The sequence below is a fragment of the Narcine bancroftii genome, chromosome 1 (genome assembly GCF_036971445.1).
Source record: "Narcine bancroftii isolate sNarBan1 chromosome 1, sNarBan1.hap1, whole genome shotgun sequence".
Classification (NCBI taxonomy): Eukaryota; Metazoa; Chordata; class Chondrichthyes; order Torpediniformes; family Narcinidae; genus Narcine; species Narcine bancroftii.
Window position 1 is genome coordinate 401,314,142 of NC_091469.1, and position 13,214 is coordinate 401,327,355.

General features: G+C 42.5%; 1 long non-coding RNA gene across 1 annotated transcript in view; it reads right to left on the minus strand.

Moving 5' to 3' along the window:
• The window catches only part of LOC138751472 (uncharacterized), a 71,587-nt gene that overhangs the window by 32,286 nt on the left and 26,087 nt on the right, over positions 1–13,214 (minus strand). The window contains exon 4 of the long non-coding RNA XR_011349968.1: positions 2,492–2,553. This is a non-coding gene — a long non-coding RNA (uncharacterized lncRNA). The remainder of the gene's footprint in view (positions 1–2,491; positions 2,554–13,214) is intronic.

Sequence of the window (13,214 nt, forward strand, 5' to 3'; positions counted from 1 at the left end):
AGGCACAAATTGGTAAATGAAACAGACATAAGATATATCAAGGAAATATTTTATGATGTGGCTCTTCTGGATGTGTAATTTATCATAACAAACCACACCAGATCGTTCATTGTTTAAAAATGTGATTAGCTCTACTCAATTTCAGTATACAAACAATATGCATTTTATTCTCATTTTGACATTAACTTATTGATTGTTAATGATACTCATATATTGCAAAATAAATGGCTTCTCTACCTAAAGCTATAATTAATATACTCTGGATTGTTCTGGAGCTTGGATGATTCATTCCCTCTCCTGTTCACTTGGAGACATAATGTGTAATGCTATGTCTCCTGGTGAGGTGTGGTCGATTGACTTTGCCAAAGTAGAGAAGTGAACCCTGTATCATTAGAACTTACAGTTCATCATTCATCAATGTTTACTGAGTTAAATTGATGGTGCATATTTCCACTGTAAGCCTGTTAAATCTAGAGCCCTTTGACAAGAACATATGTCATTATATATTACATTAATTTTTTTCTTATTTTAAAATATCATTTATAAAATTGAAGATATTGGAATGCAAAGTGATACAAAATATTTGGCCATTTGATCTAAATTTTATGGTTTGGCAGGGCACATTTTTTTTTATAGATGCAGTTAGAAATTACACATGCATATTTGTAAGACATTCTGGATGTCTTCTTAATGAGGACACCAGCAGCCATGGAACAAGCCACTGCCAAAAATGTCCAATAAGGGCAGATCATTGAATCAAACAATGTGCACTGCTGATATGATGTATGTTTGTGATCTTGGAACCATGGTAACAGAAATTGGTGAGAAATTAAAAATGGGGAGCTGCTGCAGTAACTATTGTGAGAAGCTGAGGTGATAGTATGTTTGACATGGAACACAAGAAGGTGTGAACTGACCATGACTACATGTGAGGTCAAGGAGCATTTTGTGGTACGGAATCCAGATCCTTAGTGCTCTGTTGCACAACTTCCAGCTGGATTTTCAAGTGAACGCAACCTGCCCCTTGTGAATTAAGAACATTCACCCTTCTCTATATGTTAGCTCACTCTCCAGGGCTTCATCCCTATTTTTTTGCTCCTTCCTTCCTTATGCTTTATTTTCTGCTGCAATGTCCTCTAAAATGAATTCTACCTATTTAATTGTCAAGATACATTCCTCTTTGTAAAATGTATCTTCCTGAAAAGTAGTGTAAGATGGCTTGAAACTGCATGAGCCACTTATACAAAACTAGACCTCAATGAAATACTGGCTGGCTGAGGAGCTATTGATAATGAGGAGACAACACAAATTGTCAGTATTCATAAGCCTACAAGTAATTGGAGCAGAAATAAGCTACTCAGCCCATCATGTCTGCCCCACCATTCAATCACGAAGTGATCCAATTTCCCACTCAGCCCCATTGCCCAGCATTTTCCCATAACGTCTGATGCCCTGGCTAATCAAGAACCTATCAATTTCTGCCTTGAATACACCCAATGATCTGGACTCCATAACTGCCTGTGGCAACAAAATCCATAGATTTTGTCCTAGCTGAAAAAATTCCTACATGTCTGTCTAAGTGGACACCCTTTAATCCTGAAGTTATGCCCTCTTATCCTAGACCAGGGGTGGGCAACCTATGGCCTGCGGGCCAGATCTGACCCTCAACTCAGTGCGTTCATCCAATCATCCTTAGCTGCTCCAACATACACCATTCACCGCACTAAACTGTCAGCCTTTGTCATCGGTGATGCCAGGAACTGTGTATGTGGATTAAGCATCCCTCAGCAAAGGAAATACTTTGTGACTATATAAATGCCACCCATTCCTTTGGGGTTGTGAACCAGGCAGTGAAATGACTGCGTTCACATGGATTGTTCACTGAAGTCTCTCCACATCGTTATAACCAGGAATTGATCATCAAATGCATAACTTTCTGCCCCTGCAAAAATAACTCACCCTGGCACTCCCGGGAACATGCTTCCCCCTCAGGATGGGCTGAAGACAAGCTGTGCATCAGTGGCCAGCTGTCCTGCTCTTGGTCCTAGGCCACTCACCCACTGGTGGATATGTAGCCTGGTGATCAATGGGTGAACCTTTTGAAAGAATCCCAAGTGTCCCCTCCCCTCCCCTGAGTCACCATCACTGCCACCCACCCCGTCTCCCTGCTCCTTTGAGCTGCCCCCCTCTCCCACTCCCAAGCCGTCTCCAACTCCTTGCTCCCTTGAGCACCCCCACTCCCCGGTCCCCCCTCTCCCCACTCCCCTGAGATGCTCAAAAAGGCGCAAAGCCAGATATCTCTGTTTGGGATGCTACAATGTTCCTCCATCTGATTCTGGCTGCGAGCAAAACTCATTTAACACAGCAAATTTCTTTAACTCAGAAATGGGATTTACCTCACATGCTCATAGTTGAAAACGCACCTTAGAGTGCAGAGAAATTAAATAAATGCATGAGAACTGGATCAAAGGCAGATTTGAAGATGCCTTACCTGACCTGAAATGCATCGTTTTTTGGAAGGAATACAGTTGATTTCGTTGCTTGAACTTTTTCCTGTGGATTTTTTTGGAAAAATTATCATCAGTTATGTTCATACATTGTCTCTGAGGTATGTAATGTACAATCAAAAGCTTAAATTACATAAGATCTGTGTTTGAGTATCTATTTCATTTATGGTCGCATCAGTGCGGCCCACCATTCAACCACTGTGGCCCACATGCATCTTGGACTCTCCAACCATGGGAAACTACCTTTCAACATTGATTCCATCCATGTCTTTCTACAAAATGTTTCAATGAGATCCCCCTTCATTCTCCTAAATTGTAATGAATACAGTCCAAGACCTACCTCATATGATAACCTCTCAAAGTTGGAAATGATGAATTAATCATCAATCACAATCCCAATGCCTGCTTTTCGGAACAAATTGATCCAGTGTCATAATCCAATTGAACTGCTGAGCAAACTCAACTGCTTGAATATCAACCAGAAATAACACTGACGTTTTATATTGTTAATTTTTTTTTCCAGGGTCATCAACACAAGCAGCAGCACCTCATCCTATCATAATTTGACCTACCGGGCAACAAACCTTCTCTTGTATTCATTCATGATAAGTGATACTGCCCATATCTCTGTCCATGATCTAGAACACAATTACTTCTGTGCAAATGAGAACGGTAATAATAGAACATTAAATATGCAGATAATTAGGTGTTTCAGAGTGGAATAATATCTGATTTTAGGTTTCAAATTCAGACTTTAAATTTATTGTGAGAGTACATACATGACATCACATACAATCCTGAGATTCTTATTTCTGCAGGCCAGGCTGTCGTGTTGAGAAGAGTATCAGGTTTGGTGAGTACACAGAGAAACGAGTCTGGACACAAGTGTTACATCCACACGTAGCTTTTATTAACACAGGGGAGAACGTTAAATGGTACTCAATCACTATTTCACTTAAACGATGATATAGACATTCACCTTGGACTCCAACAATGGTAAACCTATACTCGACCCATTCAAACACGATAAACATGAACTCTTACACACACCCGATTCCCTGACTAATGGGGTTGTGGCTCTCTGTGAGTTCCAACCTATTGCAGTACTAACAGCTCAGCTTCAGTGTCTTTTCCTTCTTTGGCTTGGCTTCGCGGACGAAGATTTATGGAGGGGGTAAAAAGTCCACGTCAGCTGCAGGCTCGTTTGTGGCTGACAAGTCCGATGCGGGACAGGCAGACACGATTGCAGCGGTTGCAAGGGAAAATTGGTTGGTTGGGGTTGGGTGTTGGGTTTTTCCTCCTTTGCCTTTTGTCAGTGAGGTGGGCTTCACTGTAGTGTAGTGCACAATTTACCTGCAACACTTCCAGCGATATCCACAGTAATGGCCTGGCATAGAGCAACCTGTGGGAATTAGATCTCAAGGCAGGGAAAATGAATGTGATGTGCATTAATATTATATACAGTGCTAATCTGTGCTTCTAGCCAATAATGACCCTAGGTGATTTAAATTAGCCAACGTCAAGCCGGAGTCCAACTTGATTGACAGGTAATGTGACTTCCGAATAAATTTCAGATGGGCAGGACACATGACCATCCACAATACACACATTCCAGGCAGTCAGGGAGGCCATGTTTCCTCTGCTCACAACACAGGAAGAATCACCATTTATTGGTACAGGTTGAAACCCTTTAATCCAGCAACATCAAGACCTGGCCATTGCCAAACCACAGAAAATGCTGGAAAACAGAAATTGACCCCTAAGGGAACCCTCTATGTAAATGTGTCAAAGGTAGAACAAAGCTTAAAACATCAAATCATACTTTGTGACAGTATGATTAGTGCAATGCCTTTACAGTGCCAGCGATTGGGACGTTAATGCAAACTCTTTATGAGCAGTGCGGGACTCGAACTTTGGTTCCAATCACAGCAGATTGAGTCTTTACAGCATGAGCAATCGGGACTGAGGTTTGGGTCCCACACTGTCTGTAAGGAGCTTGTACTAATGGCGGCAGATTCAAAACGTGCCGGACCACGGGTGTTGGTGGATAACAGAGTGCTAGATAATAGAGGTTCAACTTATAATGCAAAAAATACTGTACACCATGTACACTAATAAAGAAATGTAAACAGATAAATAAATGTAAACAAACTAACTATGCAATGCAGAGAGAATTTTAAAAAATACAATCAATACAATGCAAAAGTAAGAGTACTGAAATGAGTCCCTGATGATTTTGTTGTTGAGGAGTCTGGTGGAAGGGTAGCAGATGTCTCTGAACCTGGTGGTGTGAGTCTTGTCACACCTAAACCTCTCGGTAGAAGCGAGAACAGAGCCTGTGCTGGATGATGTGGATCCTCGATTATTGCTGCTGCTCTCCCCGGAAGCGTTTCCTGTAGATGTTCTTGATAATGGGGAAGGTTTTTTTCCTGTCATGTTTTATGCAGTGTCTACGACCTGTTGGAGGGCTTTATGATCAGGGGAATTGGTATCCCCATACCAGAACATGATGCAACCAATCAGCACATTTTCCACCACGCGTCCGTAGAAATTTGCCAGTGTTTATGATGTCTTCTTACCTTTGAATTTGAATTTATTGTTTAATTGTTCTGAAAATCCCTTGTAAGCTGCATCACACTCACTCACCTATATTGATAATTCAGCTCACCTCTTCCTTTGATGCAATATCTCAATGAAAATAGAATGTAAACCTGATTCACAAACAGTAGTTTTGATTCTGTCACCCACAATCAATGCCAAGTTGAAGAATGTGGTCTTGGACACGTTCACTGAAGCCTTGAGTGGCATCAAAGTCTTGTGTGACATATTTGGTGATGTGTGAGATGAGAGCAAGTCCTTCCTATTAAACTGCTGAGAAAACATTTGAGAATTGCCTTCAGCCCAGGTAAGAAACCTGCATAGGAGAAGGGCACTCCGATATAAAACCTACGACCCAAGGAACTCGCTGCCACGTCCCAGCTTGCTTGGCCACGGCACACGAACCATGGGTGTAAAGGGTGGGGCATGCAGCCAGTACTGCGCGCACTGCACTCCACCTAAAAGCTCCTTTGCGCAGGCCCGAGGACAGGTCCATGTCCTCCCCCTCCACGTCCTCCCCCTCCATGTCCTCCCCTCCACGTCCTCCCCCTCCACGTCCTCCCCCTCCACGTCCTCCCCCTCCAGGTCCTCCCCCTCCACGTCCTCCCCCTCAAAAGATGCTCACAAACTCAAGCTAGCATGCTGGAACATCAGAACCATGCTAGGCAAGGCCGACAGCCACCGGCCTGAACAACGGTCTGCCCTCATCGCACATGAACTCCTCAGACTTGACATCGACATAGCCGCTCTCAGTGAAGTCCGCCTTGCAGATTTAGGCAGCCTCCAAGAACGTGGCACGGGCTACACACTCTACTGGTCTGGCAAGCCTATGGATGAACGACGCCTATCGGGTGTAGGCTTCATGGTCAAGAAATCCATTGCCTCCAAACTCTAAAACCTCCCGACAGGCCACTCAGACCGGATCATGTCCATGCGACTCCCCCTTCAAAACAAGCGTCGCATCACTCTCATCAGTGTCTATGCTCCAACCCTCCAGGCGGAACCAGAAGAAAAGGACAAGTTCTACACTGATCTGCGCAACCTCATTCAATGCACCCCTACAGCCGACAAGGTTGTCATCCTTGGCGACTTCAAGGCTCGCATCGGCAAAGACTCAAAAACCTGGCCAGGAATCCTGGGCAAGCATGGTGTCGGCAAGTGCAACGACAGTGGGCACCTCCTGTTGGAGCTCTGCGCAGAACAGCGGCTTGTCATTACAAACACCCTTTTTCAGCAGAGGGACAGCCTGAAGACTACCTGGATGCATCCCCGATCCAAACACTGGCGCCTCCTGGACTACATCCTGGTGTGAGAAAGAAACAAACGAGATGTGCTCCACACCAGGGTCATGCCCAGCGTGGAATGCCACACTGACCACCGGCTGGTTCGCTGCAAGCTCAACCTTCACTTCAAGCCAAAGTCCAGGAACAGTAAAGCCCCCAGAAAGAGGTTCAATGTTGGAAACTTGCAGTCAGACGAAGTGAGAGGAAACTTCCAGGCAAACCGCAAAGCAAAGCTCGAGTATGCAATCCGCCTCACGGACTCGTCCCCTGAAACCCTCTGGGATCAGCTGAAGACTACCATGCTGCAATCCACTGAAGAGGTACTGGGCTTCTCCTCCAGGAAAAACAAGGACTGGTTTGACGAAAACAACCAGCAAATCCAGGAGCTGCTGGCAAAGAAGTGAGCTGCTCACCAGGCTCACCTTTCAAAGCCGTCCTGGCCAGAGAAGAAAGGAGCCTTCCGTCGTGCATGCAGCCATCTTCAGCGCAAACTCCGGGAGATCCAAAATGAGTGGTGGACTAGCCTCGCCAAACGAACCCAGCTCAGCGCGGACATTGGCGACTTCAGGGGTTTTTACGAGGCTCTAAAGGCTGTGTACGGCCCCTCACCCCAAGTCCAAAGCCCGCTGTGCAGCTCAGATGGCAAAGTCCTCCTCAGCGACAAGATCTCCATCCTCAACTGATGGTCAGAACACTTCCAATCTCTTTTCAGTGTCAACCACTCAGTCGAAGATTCGGCCCTGCTCCAGCTCCCTCAACAGCCCCTAAGGCTAAAGCTGGATGAGGTCCTCACTCGGGAAGAGACATATAAGGCAATTGAACAATTGAAAAGTGGCAAAGCAGCAGGTATGGATGGAATGCCCCCAGAGGTCTCGAAGGCTGGTGGCAAAACTCTGCATGCCAAACTGCATGAGTTTCTCAAGCTCTGCTGGGACCAAGGAAAGCTGCCTCAGGACTTTCGTGATGCCATCATCATCACCCTGTACAAAAACAAAGGCGAGAAATCAAACTGCTCAAACTACAGGGGAAATCACGCTGCCCTCTATTGCAGGCAAAATCTTCGCTAGGATTCTCCTAAATAGAATAATACCTAGTGTCACCGAAAATGTCCTCCCAGAATCACAGTGCGGCTTTCGCATAAACAGAGAAACTACTGACATGGTCTTTGCCCTCAGACAGCTCCAAGAAAAGTACAGAGAACAAAACAAAGGACTCTACATCACCTTTGTTGACCTCACCAAAGCCTTCGACACAGTGAACAGGGAAGGGCTTTGTCAAATACTAGAGTGCCTCTGATGCCCCCCGAAGTTCCTCAACATGGTTATCCAATTGCACGAAAACCAACAAGGTCGGGTCAGATACAGCAATGAGCTCTCTGAACCCTTCTCCATTAACAATGGCGTGAAGCAAGGCTGCGTTCTCGCACCAACCCTCTTTTCAATCTTCTTCAGCATGATGCTGAAGCAAGCCATGAAAGACCTCAACAATGAAGACACTGTTTACATCCGGTACCGCACTGATGGCAGTCTCTTCAATCTGAGGCGCCTGCAAGCTCACACCAAGACACAAGAGCAACTTGTCCGTGAACTACTCTTTGCAGACGATGCCGCTTTAGTTGCCCATTCAGAGCCAGCTCTTCAGCGTTTGACGTCCTGTTTTGCAGAAACTGCCAAAATGTTTGGCCTGGAAGTGAGCCTGAAGAAAACTGAGGTCCTCCATCAGCCAGCTCCCGACCATGACTACCAGCCCCCCCACATCTCCATCGGGCACACAGAACTCAAAACGGTCAACCAGTTTACCTATCTCGGCTGCACCATTTCATCGGATGCAAGGATCAACAACGAGATAGACAACAGACTCGCCAAGGCAAATAGCACCTTTGGAAGACTACACAAAAGAGTCTGGAAAAACAACCAACTGAAAAACATCACAAAGATTAGCGTATACAGAGCCGTTGTCATACCCACACTCCTGTTTGGCTCCGAATCATGGGTCCTCTACCGGCATCACCTACGGATCCTATAATGCTTCCACCGGCGTTGTCTCCGCTCCATCCTCAACATTCATGGGAGCGACTTCATCCCTAACATTGAAATACTCGAGATGGCAGAGGCCGACAGCATCGAATCCACGCTGCTGAAGATCCAACTGCGCTGGGTAGGTCACGTCTCCAGAATGGAGGACCATCGCCTTCCCAAGACCGTGTTATATGGCGAGCTCTCCACTGGCCACCGTGACAGAGGTGCACCAAAGAAGAGGTACAAGGACTGCCTAAAGAAATCTCTTGGTGCCTGCCACATTGACCACCGCCAGTCGGCTTATATCACCTCAAACCGTGCATCTTGGCGCCTCACAGTTCGGCGGGCAGCAACCTCCTTTGAAGAAGACCGCAGAGCCCACCTCACTGACAAAAGACAAAGGAGGAAAAATCCAACACCCAACCCCAACCAACTAATTTTCCCTTGCAACCGCTGCAACCGTGTCTGCCTGTCCTGCATCGGACTTGTCAGCCACAAACGAGCCTGCAGCTGACGTGGACATTACCCCTCCATAAATCTTCGTCCGCGAAGCCAAGCCAAAGAATATCTTCAAGCTGCTAAGGTTTTTGTATTGCTTTTGAATGTCCTTAAAGTTCAGAAGTTTTCTGAAACAATTAAAAGTGAAATAAACAATCTATTGTATAAAATGTATTTTTAAAATTATAAACATAAAAACCTTAAAACTCAAACTGCACACTCAAACAATTAATCTGCACGGGACCATATCCAAACTCTGAACTTAAACACTGGGTGATTCCAGTAGGTTCCTGCTCCATCTGGAATCCAGCAGTGAACCATAGCAGGCAAAATGAAGTTTATCAAGCAAGCTTGTGTCTTCCACATTCACAAAGAAAACTCACTTCCACTGAAGTAGCAGTAGCTGTATTAATCTATTGGAAATCCTGGCCAAATTCAGGCGACGGAAGAATGTTGCTAGTAATCCCACTGTAGGAAAACCTGAAACAAGTGGTAACATCAGTTCATAAATGAGCTTCACCTTTCTCAGATCAATTTAGAATGACCAGTGAAGTCTGCACACCCTGAGCAATGGAAAATAAATATTTGAGTCATGATTGAATGCAAATGGAAGTGGTAAAGTGATGTAAGTATATTGATGAGCTTAAACATAAACATTGGACATACTCCTTTAAAGAAAAAAGCATTAAACTGCTTTTTTTAAAAATTCCACCAAAATCAAAGTGTGAATGTGAAAGACTCAAACTTGCTGGCGAAACTTTGAGTGTTTCTTTTCAAAGGAGATTATATGATGAGATCCATCCATGGAGCTGATGCAAAAGGGTTTGCTGCTATTCGAAGAAGGATCAGAAACTTTGCTCTGTTCTCTCCAAAAGAGAGTCTAACCACATACACTTTGCATTGAATGGTATTATCATCGCTCAGGGTTCCCTGTTCTCAACATCTTGGGGGTGACCACTGATAAGAAATTGACTTACACCTGCACAAAAAAAGTGGCTGCAAACAGGAGGCTTGAGGGTGGTATCCTGTAGTGAATGATTCACCTCATGAAATTTCAAAGCCTTCCCACCATGTTCAAAATCCACATCAACCCCCACTCAACACACCATTTCCCCTTCACAACTTCCCTGCATTGTACAGTTCCAATACCTTTCAGGACAAAGCAGCCCAATTAATTGATAGCCCATGCACCATCCTGAACATTCATTTCATCCAACATTGGTACACTATTATTGTTGTTACACCCCAAACCCTCTACTGTCAACAAAAACAAATGCTTGAGGTGTATGGAAGTACCACCACCTATAGGCTCATCTCTAAATCACACACAATCCTGATTGAAGCTATATCGCCATTATTTCATCGCTGTTGAATCTAAATTCTTCCGCAAGAACAGAATGGGCAGGAGACTTCCCATTTGGCATAGATTTAAGGGCATCAATAATTTCTCTACATGTAAATGTAGAGTCCAATTGCTCACATTCCAGAACACTCAAAAAAAGATAACTCATTTTGAGCTAAAAAGTCATTAATTTGACCCTTAAAGACTCAGATGAAAAACAACTTCATATAAAATTCCTTAAAAACTTTATTTCCTGAGATTTCTGTGTAATTTTTAAATCTTTTCCTATAGCATTAATAGTTCTAGAAGCTTGTTCAGTCTTTAATTGCCATGCCAATACCTGTGGGCTCTCTCTCTCACAATTAATAATATTTTTGTCTGGTTCTTTGAATTAATTTCTCCATTTTATAAGTCTGTAATGAATTATAATGCATTTTTTTTATTTATTAATTGTATTGTTTTAACCTCTGTCTGATTTCTTTGTATGATTTTCTCTAAAATCTCTATTTCCTTTTCTAATTTATCAACTTACTTAGAATATTGCTTCTTTACTTTAGTAGAAAAACTAATAATTCAGCCTTTTAAATACACTTTTAAAGCATCCCACAATATAAATTTACTATGTTTATTTTCAAATATTGTTGTGTTCAGTCTCTTATAAAATTACAAAATTCATCATTCTTCAACAATGAAGAATTAAACCACCATCTATAAATATGTTCTATTTTTCAGAGCCTGTACAAGATATTAAAATAATGAAGATCTGATAATACTCTACTTTTATATTCAGCAGGTTATTCGTCCTTGACAATAAAAATAAATAATTCTAGAATAAGAATCATATACTAAATGAATAAAATTAATAATCCTTTTCCCTTGGGTTCAACCTTCTCCATTTATCAATCAAATTCATTTCCTTCATTAATAATAAAATACGTTTTGCCATTTTGGTTCTAATAACTACTTCTGGAGATTAATCTAATAAATCAGGGAGCAAATTAGCAAATGAAAGAACACTATCTTCATCAGTAAAAAACTGTGATTGAAACTCTCCATAAAAAAACTAAGTAAAGCAAATTTATATCCTTTCTTTCATAAGATAGCTTTGGCAGGATTGAACTCTTTATGACGTCGACTGAGGTCTACATAGAAAAACACTATTACCTTGAACTATAAATGGGGTCTGATATTTTCTCACATTTTGTACAGCAACTCAAAATCATTTCTTTATCTTGATAATGTAAACACCTAATCAAGACAGAGCAAGGTGGTTGACCCGGGGAAGGTTTCTTTCTGATAGCTCTATGAGCTCTATCTAATTCCAGACCATTAGGGAAGTACTCCTTTCCCAAAGCTTCAGGAATCCATTTCTGAAAAAAACATTACTGGATCTGAACCTTCAAAATTTTGAGGTAGACCTACTATCTTCACATTATTTCTATGGCTCTAATTTTCCAACACATCCATTATTTTAACAAATCATTTCTCCGGATTTTGAATGTAGTAAAAGAATCTTCCATCTTGCAAACATTCTCTTTATATTGATCCACATCATCATTTTATCAACCATCCTTGCACACTTTGAAATATTAGCTTTAATTGTAAGCATTTCCTCCTTCATACTGGAAAACTTTGTTTCAAATTGATCCTTGATAGAAGTAAAGCCCTGATTCATTAGAATTTCCATTTGCTTAGATAAATGATCCAATTTATTAGAAGAATCCACATAGTGGGGTATTACAAAAGGCTTTGCTTCATCTTCAATAGTATGATGAGATGGAGGCCTACCCTGATAAATTACAATGTCTTCTTCCTCTGCCGTTAGCTGAATATCTTCTTCTCCCTCGGTCCCGATGTTCATGTCCTCCTCCCTTGACGTAAAAGTCTGCTCAACCTGCCTGTGAGGCCTAGGCTTTTCCCACAGCAGTTCAGCAACACTGAGCTGTGAGGAATCGTTTCCCCCCCCCCCCCCCCCTCTTGCTGGCAAAGTCATAGCTTGCATTGTGCGCAGGTGTGTTCCTGCACAATTGTTCCTGCGAGTCGGGGAGGATGGATTGTCACCTTTGCGCTCCAGCGCCATGTTCCTCGGTTCCCCGGAAGGTGGCGTGGGTGCTATCTGAATTTTCATCGGGATCTGGCGAGACGTCCTCAGAGGAAGTGGAATAGACTCTCCAGGCTCCATTTCCAAGGTACGGCTCCAGTTCTTCAATACTTGTTACTTGTTTTGTAGTTGCTTTTCTTGTTGCTTGAGTTTTAGATTTATTCACAGTTAGTAGTAACAACACTTTAAACAACTTTTGGCTCTGTTGTTTTATAAAGAAATTCTGTAAAATCGGGTTTTTAACAGATATGCCGGGAGAGGTGTCCTCCCAAGTCTTCCACCTACGCCATCATACCATGTCCCCTCAGCAGTCTTTATTTTGAATGTAGTTTGCTGTCCCTTGTTTGCAGAGTTAAGAATTAAGAAAGAGAAAACCTAAATATATTTCAATGCTGCAAGTACATGGTGGTATGTGGTGATTACAGCTAGAGTTTATTATTTACGTTTAAATGATTTATGAACCATTCAAGATTCACTCCTACACTAATTAAAGAAAAAAAATTACAAGAGCAAGATTAATGAAGACATTACTTTGAAGTCTGAGACAGAAGTAGTGTTTAGGCACAGAAGTAATGACAAAATATTATTATTTAGCAAAAAATACCAAATTTCTCTTTTATAAACACTTTTGTTTTTAATTTTTCCTAAAAATTAACAATTATAACATTTCAATAAAAATATACATACACATATAAAAAAACATTTTGTATAAAGCAAAAAAGCACACATACAAAAACCCTAACTCTACTCCCTTCTGTTTCCCCTCCACCCCCCCTTCTATATTAAAGACCTTTTTATACACAGTCAGAGCTCACAGTTTAAATTAACCTCAAGATTCAGGGAGAGATCACTTTTGAATTTAGCAGC